Source organism: Glandiceps talaboti, chromosome 9, assembly GCF_964340395.1.
Source record: "Glandiceps talaboti chromosome 9, keGlaTala1.1, whole genome shotgun sequence".
Taxonomy (NCBI): Eukaryota; Metazoa; Hemichordata; class Enteropneusta; family Spengelidae; genus Glandiceps; species Glandiceps talaboti.
This window is the reverse complement of record NC_135557.1, coordinates 3,288,200-3,310,548: the sequence shown is the minus strand read 5'-3', so window position 1 is coordinate 3,310,548 and position 22,349 is coordinate 3,288,200. Positions and strand designations below refer to the sequence as shown.

The following is a 22,349-nucleotide window of genomic DNA, read 5'->3' as shown; positions in this document are numbered from 1 at the left end:
GTGAGAGCAATGACAGTTTATTAGACCATATTGATAACCTTGTGTCGCTTTTTGCATATCGAAACTACTCCAAATCGTTCAAGGATAAAGAGATAGTGTTGAAACCAATTGCAAAGAAAAGACATCAATCAAGAGAACCTATAAACGTTGTACTCGAGGAAAGCAAAGCAGTTGAAATACAATCTCAGTTTTCACCAGCATCAAACACGACCAGCAGCTTCTTTCATACTTGGTGTTGTATTCTCTAATCGAATACGATATGATAAAGTACGGGATTGTGATATTGTTAATGGTCTTGGGCTGCTGTTTGATTAAAGGGATTGAAATTGAAGGAGTCACGCCTTTGGCAATTGTCTTTTCAACAAACCATACCAGTTACTGGATGCAACTCGACTTCCCTCCTACCCTTTTTCACCCAATACGTAAAACTGGTTTATTGATAAACACCACTGTTAACACAATGAATCTTACGTAGCCTGTTAAGAACGAGCCTAAAAATAAAACGTCACTAATAAAATACTATAAATGAGTTCTTTTCTGCAATTTCAAGTCAGTCAAAACGATGGAAATGGCATCGGCTAGTCCAAACCCCGAACTTAACATCACAGGGGCTTTCGATCATGTGGTGAACATGTTCACCAAAGCTGATTCTGACAAAATAATGCCTCTGGAGAAATCAATTAAAGCATTCATGTCATCATCGGCTATTCAAGGCAGGAGACTTTACAACATTCCTTGTCTTGCCAAACTACAAGGTTCGGAAACATACACAGTGTGTTTATCATCCGAGGCTTGGAAACTAATCGAGGCACAAGTTCACAACTCAAACATCAAGCTCATGACGCCAAAACAACGTAGGTCAATGCACAATAAATTGCATCACTCGGTGAATCCAAAACATGTTTCAATGTCGTCTAAAAAAATGTCAAAGGTGGGCGACTTCGTAAACAAGACACGTGGAGATCCACCAGTTTTAGATCTCTTCCCCATGACCCATTACCAATGTCGTTTCGTTGCTGCTCGACTTGGCATTGTGATTTTGTTTGACCCAGACTGTTCAAAAGAATTTACAGACAACAGCAAGATGTACCTATTGAATCATAATGGTAGAAGGTACACTGGACTGGTCTACTGGTTCAAGATATACAAACTCCTCGAGAGAGAAAAGTTTGCTTTCGAGATGGCCAACACATGCTTACCAAAATGCAACATCCTGCAGCTGTCTTACCAGAACAAAGTAGCGCCGAATCATTTTTCTGTCCGATTTATCAACAACAAATGGAAGAGGCGTTTTGCAGCACCTACAGTGTTCTGTTCTCCATCAGACATAGATAACAACACGGTAGCTACATTCAAAACAAGGTTCCTTACAAAGTCACACGCAGACCAGAAAAAAACAAAGGCTGACCAGTATGATACATATGGAAACTCCGTAATCGCCTACATGATAACTGCCTTGGCAAAGTGTCTGCCTGGTGCCTGGTGTGCCAACGACTTGTTCAATATTGACACTGTGTCCTCTGCATGTAAGAGAAAGAGAAAAAAATCACCTGATATGACCTCACCACACGCTTCACAAGACAGAATGGTGGCCAGTGACCAAGAATTAGCCTTTCTGAAAAACTGCCTTATTCAGAAAATGTCTAAACCACTCACTGCAGCCAACAAAGAAAGTCTTTCCGAGATCATGGCAATAGCCAAAACTTCACAAGGTTATCCTCTCGTCAGCATTGTTCACGATTTCCACATGACACATTGTCGTAGTAGCCAAATGGCAAATCTTCTCAGAGACAAAATCAAGTCTCTTATGGATGAATTACAGTCCCACAAAGACAAAAGCGAAGCACTTCACAAGGAATTGACAGAGTTGAAATGTGACACACAGCAATCATGTTCACTTTACCTGGATGACCCAGTCTACACAGCACTTTCGCAAACTTTCTAGAGATAGTATGAAATATGTATTTGTTTTAGTTGTAATTAAAGCTTTATTGTTAATAAAACAAAGAAACAAAGAAACTCTCTACTTTTAATTTTTGTTTCGTCTCAAAACACCAACCGTAAGATAAATATGTATACATAGTATGCCACAGTGATGTAGTGGGTCCCTGGGTGGCGTATTTTAAAGGGTCTTTTTCAAGATGTCAAAATCGGGGTTTTTTAAAGATTTCCAAAAAACTTTCTGTGTCCAGTGAAAAAAAAAATGAAAAAAAAAATGCAGTGCCATGTTAAAAACATTCCCAACTCGGCATTTGCATACAAGTCACGTGTTCACACTAGTAAAGAACACCAACAAATAAACCAACTTAAGATTGAATAAATTCGACAAATTAAATGTCAATTTATTCAAAACCATTACCATTAATTGCCATAACATAAGATTAACGACATATGTGATATTATACTAACGTAACAGGGTACTGCTATGTTAATTTCAAGGGTCTTTTTCAAGATGTCAAAATCGGGGGTTTTTAAAGATTTCCAAAAAACTTTCTGTGTCCAGTGAAAAAAAAAATGAAAAAAAAAATGCAGTGCCATGTTAAAAACATTCCCAACTCTGCATTTGCATACAAGTCACGTGTTCACACAAGTAAAGAACACCAACAAATAAACCAACTTAAGATTGAATAAATTCGACAAATTATATGTCATTTTATTCAAAAAACATCACCATTTAGACTTTGCTATTCAAAGAACATATCATTGGACTTCTTTAGTTCACAAAACTGTCGTAAAAAGGGAACATGTTCAATGAATTATGGGAGATTTAAATGTCGCAAAACAATTGCTATAAGATAGGATTAAGGACACGTGAATGTGATGTTAACCAGGGCTTCCTTCTAATATACTGTGTTAAAATAAAATTCAAAAGACTTTTTAAAGTTTAAAAAAAAAAACGCCACCTAGAGTTCAATATCCGATATGCTACGATAACCTATGATTATACATGTAGTAGTTTTGTGACAAAATTTATATGCCACATGTGCAATGGGTTGTTTATCTTTTATCTGCCATTTTGTACTACGTACATTGTCGTGTATTGTTATCTGTATACTTCTGTTAGTGCCTGGAACGTATGTGGGAACAATTTCGAAACAGGCATGGACTCACGTCACGAATGATATAAAAAGTCAGTCTCAACACTAACACAGTATCATTTCAAAAATGTCTCTCAGACAAAGCACAACACCTGAACTGTTTCAAATGTATTGTGAAAACAAAGGGAAGCAACCACCCTTGCTCCTGAAAGCAAACAGCAATGCAGACAGTGATTACCTGTCATCAGATGAAGACAGGACGATATGCCTTCGCCTACAAGGCAACAAATATTACGTCACACCTGTGACGATGAAAGAAGAAGTACCGTGGTTGGATTGTTTGATACGGTTTTACTCGTTACTACAAGACACTGTATATTTGGATAACCACGTCAAAAAGTTACACTTTGATATTCAGTACATGCATTTGTTCTTGTTGTACGTTCAGACGAAAACGTTCAGTTCCTACACCTATTACCAGAGTAGAAAGAAAAGACGTAAGTTTATTATCGAAAAAGACAATCTGGCAGACATCACATTGGCTGCAGATTTTCTATGTATGAAAAACTGGATTGCTCACCTCCAAAGAGATATTGAAGAACACTTCAGGAAGAGAGATCGCTACTGTTTCACCTCTAGATCTCGCACTGACCTCCAAACAATGACCGACTACTTCGCCGTTATATGCACGCGAGGTCTATCAGAAACGCACAGTGATTTGGCAGACACTGTTGCTGGTTTGATAAAAATCTACATGAAAAAGGACTTCACTGAAGATGATTTCGTTTTATTTCAGCTCTGGGACCTGAGCGTATTATCCAGATTCGTGCATACAAAGAAATGTTTCAGAGGTTGTGACATAGACGTGTTCAATTTAGTTCAGATATGGTGGCAAAGGAATGGAAGCACTATGGCGGATGAAATTATTACCATAAGCAAATTGTTCTTGCACTTGAACACATTTGACGAATATGTCAATACGATGATTTTTGACACAGTCTGTGACATGATGAGACCCTTACTCATAAAAGGTGGTTTGACATTGTGTCAAAACCTGTCTCCGTCCGTGCAGTTGTTTTTAGACAATATACGCAACATGGAGAAATCAAACTTGCGAGATCAACTCATAGAAACGGTTTTGAGGGACTTTGTGCAAGAAACTAAAAAAGCAGTAAAAAAGACACACTGTAGACCAATAGACCGAGCATTCTATTTCGTTGGAATACAAGAACAATGTAATTCACCGTCGATCCTTGTGTTTGACTACTACGCTGACATACTCAATTACATAAGATTACCGCAATCTGTTCAACATGACAGGTCTAAAAAACTCGTCATGTATAGACACTACAACCTAAAATTCAACGACAGTGGAAAACGCATTTTCTATGTCTATAGATCACCGTCAAACCCAAATTCATTATATTTGTGGAGTGGTAATTTGGACTCTTTGCTAAGATGGGATTCATGGATGTGGGAATCGCTGCTCGAAATACCTCGTCACTACTATATTATGTATAGCGACATGCCTTTGAATGTACACATCTATGAAGAATTTGTTTTCATCTTTGTCCAGGTAGAAGAGGTAGAGATGCTCTACATTGTTCACAAAGATGGAGAGTGGAAAATCAAACACTACGACACCTCGGGCGTGCGTTCAAAAGCATACTTAATGTCAGATATTCCATCGCATGTCATCAAACCGTCATCGACGGTATGTTTCATGCCAGGTCACGATCGCTATGATCTTAACATTGTTTATGCTTCAGATGCTCTTGCACGTAAAACTTACGTGCAAACAGCTAACATTAACTCGTCGTACAAGAATGTCGATCATGTGATCACTAAGGCGGACGGCATGCCTTTAACGTTTGCCACACTCCACGCTTTCGATTATCCACCGATTGAAGAAGGTGATTATTTTCCCTCTATGTTTTACTTGTTTTCTTTTGGTGTAATTTTCCTGGGGAAAATGTACTTCACCAAAGGCGAGGTAGATACGTGCAGCAACACATGTCTAATGCAAGTGCAAATACCAATATATCGCCTTCAGACAGGCGAAAGTATGGCTTGGCACAACGTGGTTATGAAAAGTAAAGATGTGCGTGTGACAATGTCCTTTTTCGACAGGATAAAGAGTCCATGTGTGTTTAGGTGTAAAGGTAACACACACGTCACTTCGTGTCGTAAAAAAAACAAAACTGTGCCACTGACAGGAAAAGTGTGTGCAAGAGGGACGAAAGTTATACTCTACTGTGGAGACGAAGTACTTGTAAGCACCGCGGTCTTCTTCAGAGAATATAACCTTGTCATTGATTTAAAAGAAATGACCATCACTCCCGTGAAAAAGTATGGAGATCAAACACAAAGAATGTCAAAGTGGGGTGTACATAGAGTTGAACCTTTTGGAGCATGGGAAGAGAACGTTCACATATAGGACAATAATAAGATACAGTGTTTGTATATTTAATATCATTCGTCTTGTGAAATTATTAATAAAAAAATGTCAGTGGTCTTCGTGTCCACACAAATCGAGAATTGTGTCACACGCATTTTACACACACACACACACTCCTTTTTGTATATTGCCACACCGTGTGTCTGTGTGTGAAGACTTCCCCCAGTAGCTCAGTTGTCAGAGCGGTGGACTGTAGACATAACCGATATCCATAGGTCACCGGTTCGAATCCGGTTTGGGGGACATAGTCATTTTTTCCCCTAAAACGACCTCGACGTAGGATTGAATAAATTCGACAAATTATTCAAAAACATCACCATTAATTGCCATAACATTAACGACATATGTGATATACTAGTATTATAATTTCAAGGGTCTTTTCACATGCCACATGTGCAATGGGTTGGTTATCTTTATCTGCCATTTTGTACTATGTACCGGGATGTATATTTGTCCTTACACTACAACATAGAAAGCAGTTCTCCCTTGCTAGGTTTTCGATGAAAACGGCAGGGGAAGAAATATTGCCACAGAGGGCGTCCTTTCTTTCCAATGATTTGTAGGAAGTGTCACATACTGTGTAGTAGTACGTACTTTGCCATGATATGAGCAAAAGGACTACCTTTTAAATGTTGTTGCCATCTGTTAAAAGTGTAAAACATTTGTATTTGTGAGAGACATAAGAACAAAAACATTTATGTATGCAAAAAAAAATGGCTTGTGTGTCGTGTACTGTTATCTCAATTCTAATGATTGCTCTTGTTATCTGTATACTTCTGTTAGTGCCTGGAACGCATGACGACATCTTAGCAGTAGTCACGTACGTGGGAACAATTTTGAAACAGGCATGGACTCACGTCACGAATGCTATAAAAAGTCAGTCTCAACAGTAACACAGTATCACTTCAAAAATGTCTTTCAGACAAAGCACAATACCTGAACTGTTTCAAATGTGTTGTGAAAACAAAGCGAAGCAATCCCCCCAAAGTGAACAACCACCCTTACTCCTGAAAGCAAATAGCAATGCAGACAGTGACAGTGAAAGTGATTACCTGTCATCAGACGAAGACATGGTCTTTCAAAATGCTATTTGTAGAAAACGCATATTGCGCAGAACAGACCACAGTGTCGTGGAAGTACAGGACACATGTTGTGCTTCGAGCAAAAGTTCGGGTACCCGTTTCAGGAAGAGAGTAGCCAGTAATCGAAAGGCTTCCATCGACATATCTATGTGTGATGCTAACATGTTTGAACAATTCGTTTTGAATGTTAAACAGGAGGCAGACGACCAGTCCCAGTGTAGGACTGTTCAACGCAAACTGACAGCTAAACTTTTGAGCTGTGAGGCTCTGTTAGAGAAGATAAGCACCATACCCAATGAGGTTTTGCAACCAGACGTTTGGACATTGGAAGTAGTCAATCACAATGGGTTCGAGCCAAGGCAGTTCGGTACCTTTGTGCTACGACCGTGTTCCAATGGGGAAATGTGTCTGAGTCGTTACATCAGACATGAATGTGACTGCAAGGAGAGTCCCGTTTTGGCCGAGTGTTTGAATGCAGACGCCCTCAAGAAACTGATCGTTGGAAACGAAAGTGAAAATGACATGGCCTTGCAAACTCAACAGTTTGGTTGTCACCCATGCATACTGTGTCGCACTCACACTGTCAATGTTCACTGCATGGACCCAACAAAAGAAAGCATAGTCACACTACAAGATTACTTGGAGACATTTTCGTTTGATTTTATTGATTTTCATAAAGACTACATGATACCGTATCAACTTGTAGTGAAAGAAACCGGTATCAAACTGAACTACAATGGTTTGAAACTAAATGCTGCCATGAACAAATTACATTGGGAACACCAACAGGATAATGTTCATCGCATTGACTTTACACCATTGTCGTATTCTGATTTCTAAATTATCAGGTTATTTTTTTTGTCTTGTTTTTGTCTTTTTTTTTAAAAAGTAAAATAAATAAAGGCATTTTCAACAATATAGTCATGTTGACACTTGTCTGTAAACATGTATGCATGCGTGTACGAGTGAGTGAATGCACATCTGTGTACAACATCAACATGCAGCATCAAATAACAAGTACGAAACATCTTCTCCGTTCAACGGGGTACACGCAAGGTCATTTGAAATCTTCTCCATCAGTGTGTAGTCGACAAATTTTTCTTCCTCTGACAAAGGTACGAAGAACTCGCGCACAGTTACCTCACATTCGCTGGCAGTTGTTGTTACGGGTGGTGTGGTGACGCCAAGCAGACGAAAGTATTCTTCTCGGAACACGTTTACGTAAACATCGAGTATGGCTGCATTCTCTGCATTGCTTAAATCTGAATGTACAAGCGTACCTTCTCTTGATCCGAGGAGCGTACGTAGTGGTATCAAAGCATCGGAACGTGTTTGGAGCAGTTTCACAATAAATCGCTTTGCGTTTTTGACGTAGATTCTCGTCTGCCTTTGTTGACACATGCCTTCACCATCGGGTTTGTCCATCACGATTTCAGCAGCAACAAACCACAGGTACGGTACGTTCAGAAACTTGTCGACGAAAGTGTGAAATGTGTCCACTGACTTTGGACGTTGCATGTCATATCGGAAGCAGATGGGTATTTTCCTCAGCCAGTAGTTTAACCTGAAGGCTAAAACACCGTCTTTCAATACATATAACTGAACACTGTTCTTGATACGGTCACGGACGTATTCCATGTCACTGTTCACGGGTTCGCAAGGGCTGTCGATCGTCCACGTCTTCGTGTCGATGCCAGGAATGATACGTCTCGTGTACAGCGTTTTGACTATGGTGTTAGTCTTCGTAGTTGTCATGACACATCGTGGATACGTGCGTCGACAGTTTGCAATGCTCAGCTTCCTGGCGTTGATTGTCTTCGAGCGTGTTCGCATCATGGTGCAGACGGTGCAATGTAGTGCAATACAATGTTTTTATGTACTTGGAACTCAACGTCACTCAATGCTAAACAGAAAACTCTGACGTCACACACAAAAAAGTCTGACATGCATTAAACTTCAACAGCTTCCTGGAATTGATTGACGAGTGCAATGCAATTCAATATTTTTACATACTTGGAACTAGTCTTTTTTTTTCTTTTTCTTTTTTTAAGTAACAATAAATACATTTTTCAATAATATATACATTGTCAAGTAGGCATGTGTTGTGTGTATCTCTGTAGGCATTAAATCATGTATGTAGGAGTGAGTGAATGCATGTCTGTGTACAATATCAACGTGTGGCATCAAATAACAAGTACGATATATTGTCTCCACTCAACGGGTTACACACAAGGTGACTTGAAATCTTCTCCATTAGTGTGTTGTCAACATCTTTTTCGTCCTCTGCCAACGGTACGAAGAACTCTCTCACAGTTACCTCACAATCGCTGCCTGTTGTTGTTACGGGCGGTGTGGTGACGCCAAGCAGACGAAAGTGTTCTTCTCGGAACACGTTTACGTAAACATCGAGTATGGCTGCATTCTCTGCATCAGTTAAATCGGAATGTACAAGGGTAGCGTTTCTTGATCCAAGGAGCGTACGTAGTGGTATCCTAGCATCGGAACGGGTTTGGAGCTGACTGGCGTACAGGCGCTTTGCGTTTTTGACGTAGATTCTCGTCTGCCTTCGTCGATACACTCCTTTACCCATGGGTTTGTCCATCACGATTTCTGCAGCAACAAACCACAGGAACGGTACGTTCAGAACTTTCTCGACGAAAGTGTGAAATCTGTCCACTGACTTTGGACGCTGTATGCCGTATCGGAAGCAAATTGGTATTTTCCTCAGCCAGTGGTTTAACATGAAGGCGAGGACACCGTCTTTCAATACAGATGACGGTACACCTTTCTTGATACGGTCACGGACGTACTCCATCTCGCTGTTCACGGGTCCAGATGGGCTGTCGATCGTCCACGTCTTCGTGTCGATGCCAGGAATGATACGTCTCGTGTACAGCGTTTTGACTATGGTGTTAGTCTTCGTAGTTGTCATGACACATCGTGGATACGTGCGTCGACAGTTTGCAATGCTCAGCTTCCTGGCGTTGATTGTCTTTGAGCGTGTTCGCATCATGGTGCAGACGGTGCAATGTAGTGCAATACAATGCTTTTATGTACTTGGAACTCAACGTCACTCAAATGCTACACAGAAAACTCTGACGTCACACACACAAAAGTCTGACATGCATTGATATAGGAATGCATAAGGAGCAGTACACAGAAACATTCTGACGACCCATACAAAAAAGCCTGACGACACAACATGCATGAGATTCCACTCGTACATACATCAGCAAGGCACAAAACAATAATTTTTTGAGGACCAAATTTATTTGTTAACAAAAACATCAACAAGCATATCAACAACAACAGCTAAAACAGCAAAACAAATGTCAACAATGTGTTCAGTTCATTACAGCTTAGTCCACTTCCTGCATTCTTATGTATTCCCTGCAGTCACCAGAGCACGATTCACTTTTCCCATCTTCAAATCTAAAGTCTGTGTCACGTGACGCATAACCCAGTCTGTTGGGGAAGAAGATGGAGTCCACTGCACGAGTAACCGATGGATGGCGCCTTATGATCTCCACCATTTCGTCTTCTACTACTGCATGGGAGTCGGAACAGAATGATTTGTCTTCCTCATTGAGGTAGGACGAATGGACGTCTGCCAAGACCAGCTGAGACAGAATGGTAGTAAACTCATCCACGTTTTCTGGAGCACCACATTTGACCATGAAACTTGCAATGGCATCCACAATTTCATCTTTGATGTTCTGCCAAGCAATACCACTGATTCGTGCAATCGTCTCATTAGTCTTCTTGAAAGCAGACTGGGTAAGTTCTTTGAAATAAGCATCTCGCAGAAAAAGTTCGTTCTTAGGTGCTATCATGAATCTCTGTCCTTTGACCTTGGAAGAGTAGAAAGGTTGGTCGAGTTTTTGACATATGTCAAATGACAGGGCTTGTATGTGATCCAGCCCCATGATGTTAGTGCAGTAGTACACGGATTCGAAATACGACAGCATGTAGAAAGTGTCAGTGTAGCATTCTGACAATCTATGGACAAGGAAACTGTAATGCGACCCATGGTCGAATACAACTTCTCCAGTCAGGACAATGGCAGCCAGCGTTTTATCAGCAGGAGCACGTGTTAAGAAGCGCTGTTTCATTGCAGAGTAGATGTACTTAGTTAAATGAGGCCAGTACCAAGTCTCGGACGTCTCGTTTTTTGGACATTTCAAGGAAAATGGATTTCTGTAGTATTTGCCATCACAGGACACGACAAAGTCTCCATCTGCATTCATCAGACAATCAATGACAATACCAGAGAATGCAGGAGTAACGACAACCTCACCAAGAGATGTATCTTCTTGCCAATCAGTCAACATTGTGCCTTTTGGTAGATCTCTTTGCATTACGTCGAGAAAATGGATGTCTTTCCCCACCAAATGTCTGGTCTGCTGCGATGGAAGCTTCCACATTTCATCATTAAAGTCATCACTGTGGAATGAGCAGAACACTTTTTCTAATTCACTTCTGTTGGCCATGTTTGTCAGAATGACCAGCCACCTTCAATCTGCCTCCATTTATAGACCCCTGACGTGACCAAAGGTAAATAGTGACGTCACGATTCATCCACGACAAGAGAAGTACGTCATTTTTTGTAAAAGATTCAACGTCATGATTTTTGTACAATACAATGTCATTCAATGGTGCTTGACGTCATGCAGGCAGGCTGGCCCAGTTATGTGACGTCAGAGATTTCGTGTACGAACAGCAAGATTGGAAAGTTCCAAACATGTTGAAGGAGGACAAACACATGATCAAAGAGATGACGTCACCATCGATGGTTGAGTGTATGGACAATGAAGGGGAAGACTTTTCACATCACATCTTGGGGTTGGAACACGTTCCTCCTTTTACTTATAATGTGCCTATGTAGTTTGATGACAGTGCCTAGGTATGTTGTCTTGAAAAAAAAAATATGCTGTCGTTGGTTTTTTTTTTTAGCAATAAAGCGTTATTTACAATTAACTAAAACCTCTACATATTTGTTCATTTTTGGAAAGAGTTGTATTCAAAGAGTGAAAATCACATGTCAATTCACCTTCACCAGTATGCAAATGGGGGTTGGGTGACTCATGGTAGTTCACTGGATACATACTTCTTTTGTGACAGTGAAAACTCCCATAATTCATTTTTGTTTTGTGAAGTAAAAAACTCCAACGATTCATGTGACACATCACTAATGCACAATTTGTCAAATTGATTCTATCTTGGTGTACTCAGGATTTTTGATCACATGACATATATGCAAATTAGAATTTGACAGTTTTCTTAAACACGTGTGTGTACACTTTTTTTTCAAAATTTTTTTAAGTCGCTAGTGGGTGGGTGTGTAGATTTTTTAAAAACCCCACATTTTTGCATGTTTAAATTGACCCTTATAAATCTCCCACAATTCATTGGACACAGAATTGTTTTGTGACAACACATCACTTCACTTGACACGCATTCTCTTGTGCATGCAAATGAGGCTTCTGAAACATTTTCGTGGGATTATAAATTGGCGTATGGTCACATGACATATATGCAAATTAGAATTTGACAGTTTTCTTTAACACGTGTGTGTACACTTTTTTTTCAAAATTTTTTTAAGTCGCTAGTGGGTGGGTGTGTAGATTTTTTAAAAACCCCACATTTTTGCATGTTTAAATTGACCCTTATAAATCTCCCACAATTCATTGGACACAGAATTGTTTTGTGACAACACATCACTTCACTTGACACGCATTCTCTTGTGCATGCAAATGAGGCTTCTGAAACATTTTCGTGGGATTATAAATTGGCGTATGGTCACATGACATATATGCAAATTAGAATTTGACAGTTTTCTTTAACACGTGTGTGTACACTTTTTTTTCAAAATTTTTTTAAGTCGCTAGTGGGTGGGTGTGTAGATTTTTTAAAAACCCCACATTTTTGCATGTTTAAATTGACCCTTATAAATCTCCCACAATTCATTGGACACAGAATTGTTTTGTGACAACACATCACTTCACTTGACACGCATTCTCTTGTGCATGCAAATGAGGCTTCTGAAACATTTTCGTGGGATTATCAATTGGCGTATGGTCACATGACATATATGCAAATTAGAATTTGACAGTTTTCTTTAACACGTGTGTGTACACTTTTTTTTCAAAATTTTTTTAAGTCGCTAGTGGGTGGGTGTGTAGATTTTTTAAAAACCCCACATTTTTGCATGTTTAAATTGACCCTTATAAATCTCCCACAATTCATTGGACACAGAATTGTTTTGTGACAACACATCACTTCACTTGACACGCATTCTCTTGTGCATGCAAATGAGGCTTCTGAAACATTTTCGTGGGATTATCAATTGGCGTATGGTCACATGACATATATGCAAATTAGAATTTGACAGTTTTCTTAAACACGTGTGTGTACACTTTTTTTTCAAAATTTTTTTAAGTCGCTAGTGGGTGGGTGTGTAGATTTTTTAAAAACCCCACATTTTTGCATGTTTAAATTGACCCTTATAAATCTCCCACAATTCATTGGACACAGAATTGTTTTGTGACAACACATCACTTCACTTGACACGCATTCTCTTGTGCATGCAAATGAGGCTTCTGAAACATTTTCGTGGGATTATCAATTGGCGTATGGTCACATGACATATATGCAAATTAGAATTTGACAGTTTTCTTAAACACGTGTGTGTACACTTTTTTTTCAAAATTTTTTTAAGTCGCTAGTGGGTGGGTGTGTAGATTTTTTAAAAACCCCACATTTTTGCATGTTTAAATTGACCCTTATAAATCTCCCACAATTCATTGGACACAGAATTGTTTTGTGACAACACATCACTTCACTTGACACGCATTCTCTTGTGCATGCAAATGAGGCTTCTGAAACATTTTCGTGGGATTATCAATTGGCGTATGGTCACATGACATATATGCAAATTAGGATTTGACAGTTTTCTTTAACACGTGTGTGTACACTTTTTTTTCAAAATGTTTTTAAGTCGCTAGTGGGTGGGTGTGTAGATTTTTTAAAAACCCCACATTTTTGCATGTTTAAATTGACCCTTATAAATCTCCCACAATTCATTGGACACAGAATTGTTTTGTGACAACACATCACTTCACTTGACACACATTCTCTTATGCATGCAAATGAGGCTTGTGAAACATTTTGTGGGAGTATCAATTGGCGAATGGTTTATTTGGGTTTTTATTGAATACTCTGATCACGTGAGGAGTTGGGTATTGGACACATTCATACTTTAGGGTAATAGGATGTAACATTCAAGGGACAATTATTTAAAACACAACATGCATGAGATTCCACTCGTATGTCATTCAAACACAAACATCAGCAAGGCACTAAACCAAAAGGTTTTAAAGGACCAAATTTATTTGTTAACAAAAACATCAACAAGCATATCAACAGCAACAGCTAAAACAGCAAAACAAATGTCAACAATGTGTTCAGTTCATTACAGCTTAGTCCACTTCCTGCATTCTTATGCATTCTCTGCAGTCACCAGAGCACGTTTCACTTTTCCCATCTTCAAATCCAGAGTCTGTGTCACATGACGCATCACCCAGTCTGTTGGGGAAGAAGATGGAGTCCACTGCACGAGTAACCGATGGATGGCACCTTATGATCTCTACCATTTCGTCTTCTACTACTGCATGGGAGTCGGAACAGAATGATTTGTCTTCCTTGTTGAGGTAGGACGAGTGGACGTCTGCCAAGACCAGCTGAGACAGAATGGTAGTAAACTCATCCACGTTTTCTGGCGCACCACATTTGACCATGAAACTCGCAATGGCATCCACAATTTCATCTTTGATGTTCTGCCAAGCAATACCACTGATTCGTGCAATCGTCTCATTAGTCTTCTTGAAAGCAGACTGGGTAAGTTCTTTGAAATAAGCATCTCGCAGAAAAAGTTCGTTCTTAGGTGCTATCATGAATCTCTGTCCTTTGACCTTGGAAGAGTAGAAAGGTTGGTCGAGTTTTTGACATATGTCAAATGACAGGGCTTGTATGTGATCCAGCCCCATGATGTTAGTGCAGTAGTACACGGATTCGAAATACGACAGCATGTAGAATGTGTCAGTGTAGCATTCTGACAATCTATGGACAACGAAACTGTAATGCGACCCATGGTCGAATACAACTTCTCCAGTCAGGACAATGGCAGCCAGCGTTTTATCAGCAGGAGCACGTGTTAAGAAGCGCTGTTTCATTGCAGAGTAGATGTACTTAGTTAAATGAGGCCAGTGCCAAGTCTCGGACGTCTCGTTTTTTGGACATTTCAAGGAAAATGGATTTCTGCAGTATTTGCCATCACAGGACACGACAAAGTCTCCATCTGCATTCATCAGACAATCAATGACAATACCAGAGAATGCAGGAGTAACGACAACCTCACCAAGAGATGTAGCTTCTTGCCAATCAGTCAACATTGTGCCTTTTGGTAGATCTCTTTGCATTACATCGAGAAAATGGATGTCTTTTCCCACCAAATGTCTGGTCTGCTGCGATGGAAGCTTCCACATTTCATCATTAAAGTCATCACTGTGGAATGAGCAGAACACTTTTTCTAATTCACTTCTGTTGGCCATGTTTGTCAGAATGACCAGCCACCTTCAATCTGCCTCCATTTATAGACCCCTGACGTGACCAAAGGTAAATAGTGACGTCACGATTCATCCACGACAAGAGAAGTACGTCATTTTTGTACAAGATTCAACGTCATGATTTTTGTACAGTACGAGTTTAACATTCAATGGTGCTTGACGTCACGTAACTTGGCTAGCCAAGTTACGTGACGTCATAGTTTTCTTCTACCAACAGTATAAATGTGAAGATTTGACACTCTTAGGTCAATGTTCATGTCTTAGCTCAAGAAAATGGATCGAATGGAAGAATACCACAATACATTTTTTTGCACTTACCATCATGCAGTAGGATTGGAAGGTACCAACAATACTGGTCTCATTTCGAAACATGTTGAAGGAGGACAAATCCCTTACTTAGACAACATGATCAACGAGATGACGTCACCATCGATGGTTGAGCGTATAGACAATGAAAGAGAGGATGACATGATGGTCACATTAGCATTTCAAGGTATAAAACTGGAATGCTTTATGAACGAGTATGGGGATTTTGTCCTAGCGAAAAACGGACGGCTGTTCGAAAATCCTTTCTCTTTTTCTTGTGAAATGAACAAGACAACAAATACTTGGCCGTTGCCTTCTCTTAGTCGTGTCCTGTACAAGAAACTCCAGCAGACGTTCAAATACACGAAAGAAGAAGACGACAAGGTCTTGGCAGTATTAGTCATTGGGGAAGCGTTGTACACAGAAGAGCTCACGTACCAATTTGTGGTTCACCGTGTTTCTGTGCTGAGAGAGTCTTATCATGAGTTCGACACAATGTCCTATAGTGACTCAGTGTGCTTTTCACATCACATCTTGGGGTTGGAACACATTCCTCCTTTTACATATGATTCCAGCAAATGCCTGTGTAGTGACAGAAAAAGAAGATACCGTCTGATGACTGTGCCTAGGCATGCTGTGTTACTTAGTGAATTCAAGTTCCAGTTGCTGTTTTGAAAAGCAATAAAGCTTTATTTACAATTAACTACAAACTACATGTTTGGTCGTTTTGTCTCCAAAGAGTGTTGTGTGTCACATGTCAATTCACTTTCACCAATATGCAAATGGGAGTTGGGTGATTCATGACTTGTCACATGGTAGTTCATTGGACACATAATTGTTTTGCGCCAGTGAAAACTCACATTTCATTGGACACAAATATTTTGTGACAGTTAAAACTCACATAATTCATGTGACACATTCCTACTTTACGAAAGCTACACCAATGACACACAATTTGCCAAATTTGTTCAATGTGGTTTTTTTTGTTGACTAGTGTGATCGCATGCCTTCTATAGCAAGGAGAGTTAAGTAATTTTTTAACATAGGACTACGGGAAAAAAAAATCATTTTTTAGAAGGGGTAAGGGAGATTTTGTCAAAATTTTTAAAAAACCCCGAATTTTGCAATTTGAAAATGACCCTTAAAAATTGCATTAGTATTGTTTATAAAACAAAAGAGTAAGACAAAGCGTTTCTAATTAATAAATTTTATTAATACATATGTCTTGAACATGAACAAGAACAACAATTACGTGTATATTCTATGAGGAGTGTACCACGACCTACAGACCGGGCACGTTAACATCTGTCTTTCGGACTCTGCTACACGGAACAGTCTTTGGTGGCAGTTGTCACAAAAAGCATGACCACACTCTCCAAATACTGAAACAATGTCTGAATAACAGATCTTGCACGTGAACCTCTCTTTTACAATGTCCGAATCCATTTTGGTTTCAGTGATGTTGACTGTGTTGATGGACGGCATGTTCAGATCGTCGTCGTCTGCCCACTCACACACCTCGATTATGGTATTGACACGTTCCTTAAGTTCTGCTAGCACGGAGGACTTCTTCACCAAACCTTCGAGATGTCTGTCGACTTCGTATATGTAAGCAGCATGATTACTGGTGCAGTACGCGTATGAGACTGCTTCTTGCGTCATTGGTGTCCAGTCAGGCTCGAATACCTTGAGACACATGCAATACAGGCTGACAAAGATCACGTACTTGACCCTTTCGTCGTAAGTGATGAAGATTGTTTGACTGCTGTCTTTGTACACTTTCTTGCAAATTGCATTGAAAATATCGAAGTGTCTGCCTCTGTTTCTTGTGACGTCATTGACCATCCTTCGCACCCCGTCGACCATAGACTGTAGTAGCAGATTCGATGATCTCTTGAAGCACCTGGCAGATTTCTTCGAATTAAGGTAGTGACCTAGTAGTAACTTTGATGTGCTAGTGTTGATTACTTCACTGAACGTTTGGACGGTGTAATCGCATTTTTTGCAGAACATAGCCCCTTGACGTAGTGTGTCTATGTAGAGGGCATTGTCTTTCATGAGCACTATGTCTCCCTGTGGACGAGAGAACACCATTTGTCGATGAGCCATAGTGGAGGAAGTGATTGGTGGACGTCAAAGACGCCATATATAAAGGGTCTGTGTGACGTCATATCAAAAAGTTTGTCGTCAGGATTTTTGCTTGAAAATAACGACGTCATAGTTATGTGTGGTGACTAGTTAATATTACGACGTCATTATATCTCTACTACCTTCGACAAAATACTGAAAAGCAATCATCGTGACGTCGTAAATGTCTTGTCTTGACGTCATCATGTTCATTCCGAAACACTATAAATAACGAGGTTGAACACTGTAAAAGTCAATTTGCTTTCCATTAACGAAAAAAATAAAATGGACATAAACAAAGTATTCAGTGATAAATTATTCTGTACATATCACCATGGATTTGGGATTGGCACTAGACTTAACACAGGACAGATTTCCAAGCATGTTCTTGGTAGAGATATTAGATATATGGACAGTATGGTGAAAGAGCTGACATCGCCATCGATAGTTCAGTGTAGAAATACTAAAAACGAAGAGGACGCACACGACGAAAAAGTTATGAATATCGAATGCTTCATGAACAAATACGGCGATTACGTCTTGGCAAGGGACGGATTCTTGTATGAAAATCCCTTCTCCACCGGTTGTCCTGTGAACAACTCGTATAACATTTGGCCTTTGTGCACTCATGAGAAGGCGAGAACAAACAATGGGCTACAGAATAATATCACTGAAGCCATCTATAGGAAAATGGAACGGATATTCAACAATACCAGAGAGGATATGGAAAATTTGAATGCACTATTGGTCATTGCAGAAATCTATGCAGATTTGCAACCGGTCAAATTCTACTGTGTTGTTCATCGTATTGCCCTATTGATGGAATCTTCCGACCAGTTCCGCACAGTGTCGCATGAAGAATTGCAATTTTTAGCGAATCACATCATGGGGTTCAATTCTACAAGTGACGCGGTAAAGTTCAGTGTTTTTAACAGTGTCGATAAAGATGTTACAAAACGAAAGAAAGAAGATTTTCAATCGGACAATTCAAATTTATTCACGTGTAGGATCTGCTTTTCCAACAACGTTTCGGTAGTGGGTGTAAAGTGTGGCCATCTTGTTTGCACACATTGTTACACCAATCTGAAAACGAAAGAGTTGAAGTGTCCATTTTGCAGGGAAATATTCGTACCTTGTCAAATGTTTTACAGTTAAGACGAGTAATTCTTGCTTCATGACGCTAATTTGATATGAGTTGGTACGAAAAGTGTGACGACATATACATGACGTCAAGACTTTTGTTTGAAAATAATGAAATAGAGAACAGTGAATCGTTGTGAACAAGTCATGTTTAAAGAATTTGATTGTTTGTTTGTTTTAAAGTTTTTTTAATGAAATAAAATAGCATCTGCCGAATTTCATTCATGCTTGTGCACGCATTTTCACATATGTGTATGTTTTATTTCGTGTGTTTAGCTAAGCCTGAGACATGCAATGTGTAACGGCATATACGAAAAAAAAGACATTGATTCAGAATAAAAAATGGTTTTATTGTCCGTATATATGCTTCCCGTTAACCAATGTGGTCAGTCAAAGGGTTGACGTCCGTAATGGTGTTGTTGCGACGAGTTATTGATTGGTTTGTTGGTTGATTCATCGCGTTCCTGAATATATGACGTCGGCTACAGAAAGTGTGTCCGGTGTTGTGTTTATGTGCTTTAGTTTTAGGGTCCATTTTGTGCACCATGTATCTGACTTCACACAGAAGTAAAGCAAGTTCTTCGAAAATAACACCCAATGCGTTTTTTATCAACGGCCAACATCTAGTCAAGATTACAATAAGTAAAATGCCTGTTTTGAGCATGAAGTCGAAAAAATACTGCAGTCCCACTATGGCGCAGATGTCACTTGCAAAGGTGGGTTTGCAGTCTCCGTGAACCGATATCCAAAATATCCATTTCAATGGGTAATACAGTAGGTATCGCGTAAGGGTAATAGACTTATACCATTTCAAGTCCTTGCAAACGAAACCTTCCCCAGTTGCTCTCTGGAACCAGTATTTCAAATCGTCCAACCACGTTTTTACATCGCGACATCCATGTTTCGATTTGACAGCCGCCATAGCATTAAAAACGCCAATGTGCCAATCGATTCCAGAGCGAGGCAGTCTTCGAGAGAGACATTTACCGAAATGATTTTTCCACGAACAGTTTTTCGTCCATTTCACTACTCTTACCACCGGATTGATTATCTTGCGTAGAAGACGGACGATGGCTTTTAGTGCGACTCCCAGTGCGTGAATTATCTCGCGGAAAGCCCTGCTTGCAAACGATCCAACAACGCACACTCCCGAAACAACGAGAGCAATAAATAAATACGGTTTCCATGGTGCAAAATTATAAATGGACAGACAGGCTTTCGCTATCCAGCGACGGGGATTCATACGTTTATTTACTTTCCTTCTGTACGATTTGAACTTTGCGGTCGGAGACATGATTATCCTTTCCCCACTGTGTCGTGTGCTGCATGTGCATATGAAATAATTGAGAGAACAAATGGAGTCGTGTATTTATGAGTACTTTAAACAGACGTAGATATACATTTTTTTTCTTTTTTCGTTGGATGTATGAAATGAAATTCCCACCTCATAAATCGCGAGTGGTAAGTGCGCCCTCATATGACGACATTCTACACCAAACGAAGGCAACGGATAACCCTTTCGTGAGAGACGCAAAGAGATTGAAACTATTGGTTGAAACAGATTTGCAAAAGTCAGAACGTCTACAAGGACTGTTTTTGAGAAAGCACACCTACAACGAAAATGCCAATTTTAATGAAGGTAATGACGTCGGAGCACGTTTAAATTGTATCAAACAGATGATAAAAACCGTTGAAATCCTCTGCCGTGAACGAAATTGTACTTTCGAACCCTTTCAGACGTGCATGTATAGAGCCATAATTTTGAGTCGTCTCAGACACGTGTTTGGTGACGAGGCAAAGAAATATTTTGTTGACGTGATGAAACTGTTAGGTATGGTGTCGGAAAACTTTGACGAACAGACAGCCGACAGATCGTCTCTGTTTGAATTACAAAGAAAGATCGAAGAATACGATCAGAAATTCATAGTGACAATGGTGCCACGTCGTAGCGGAAAAAACGCTGCCGGTCAGATCGTCACGACTGCACTGCTTTTGTACGAACCCAATGCTTCCGTCGTAATATGGGCCCAGGATTTAAACTGTGCCGTTTTAAATAAAGAAGTCATTGCTGAAAACCTGTCGATGTTGAAATCCAAAATTGGTTTACCGTTTCAATTTCGTGTGGTGAGCGATTCCGTTATCGTCGTTCAACCCAGTGGACGTAAGAGTCGTTTAAGAGTTAAACCAAACTCACCGGCCGTAAGTATTGTCTTGCTATAGTATCATTGGCTATTTTAAAACAAAAACAAAAACAAAACAAAACAGAGTAGTTGCATGTCTACAATACAAAGAATAAAACAAGGTCGTAAATTAGTATAAATGAGTATTGGCTCTTCATTTCTCGACACTTACTGAAAAACTAGAGATGGAGCAACACCGACAAAACCATAGACGCAAGAATGCAAACCCAAAGAAGTTTCACAAGAGTTTAACGAAACCATCACTTGATTTTCGACCTGTTATCGATAGAAAAGCCATAGAGAGATTGGTCAAAGAAATAGCGTTAGAGAATTCAGCATCACCAAATATACGTTTCCAATACCCAGCAGTGACGTTGTTACATTTAGCAGTGGAGGAGTTTCTAAGTGAACTGTTTCGAGAAAGTGAAATATGTTGCAAGCACGGAGGAAGAAAAGAAATCAACAAACGAGACATTCGTTTGGCAGTGAGACTGATGGGAGTGCGACGGAAACCGTCTGTTTAGTCATTGTTTTAATTTTTTATTGTGGGTACGTGGGGGGAGGGGGTGCCAGAGTTATGGACGAACGAGGGAATTAAATAAAGAAAAAAATCGAAAGAGAAAGAAAAAAAAAATCTTATATTTATGGTATACCACCTCCCTAGATAGATTGCTACACTTATTAGCAGAAAAAGGAAAGTGAATGTCGGATCTTTACCCCAATTTGTTACCGACCCCCGGTAAAAGACCTGACGATTACGGTAGCCATAATGATCTCGTTAAACGTCCACGATGGGGAATTTATCAAAGTCCTAGCGACCCTTACCCTTTTGATACACCGAGATATTACCATCCTTGGAACATACCTAACGTTTACACTCAGACATCGGGACCGAGAGTAGCACCCTTGTTTGCCGAACAGAACAGTCCTGATTCGCGAACGATCAGAGAACACTGCCACGACATCATATGCAGCCATTTGTTTTTTGATAGAGATATTGGGAATTTCTTCCAAAGGGGTGATTTCTTGCTCATGTACTCGGGGCCCGAACGCATTACTTTCAACACTGAAGAGAACGTGCTGTCGTTACCTAAACAACGCCCCTGCCAGAGAACAGATGTAAAAAAAGTCGTTCCATTGTCGTTGCTACAGGAACTGATAGAGAAAAAAATTTCAAGTGAACGGACCTCTTACAAGTGGAAGTCGGAAAACAACAGTATAACAGACTACCACAGCTACATTCAGTTCGTGAACAAGCACTGGGGAAACGGCTCCATGGAGTTGCTTTTGAGCCTACTTTATTCGCCCGAAGTGTTTATCCAGTGTTTTACACCGATCGGGTTCATGAAATCCTTCAATGGGGTGAATGTGTATCACGGCGAACATTTGCCTTT

At 39.9% G+C, this 22,349-nt stretch overlaps 1 protein-coding gene and 1 non-coding gene across 2 annotated transcripts in view; one reads left to right on the top strand and one right to left on the bottom strand.

Moving 5' to 3' along the window:
- Positions 1 to 22,349, bottom strand: part of LOC144440436 (hydroxylysine kinase-like) — a 204,871-nt gene that overhangs the window by 80,728 nt on the left and 101,794 nt on the right. The gene's annotated exons all lie outside the window — the stretch shown is intronic.
- Positions 5,656 to 5,739, top strand: Trnay-gua (transfer RNA tyrosine (anticodon GUA)). Its single transcript is given in 2 exon segments — positions 5,656 to 5,692; positions 5,704 to 5,739. It is a non-coding gene; the product is annotated as a tRNA-Tyr (tRNA).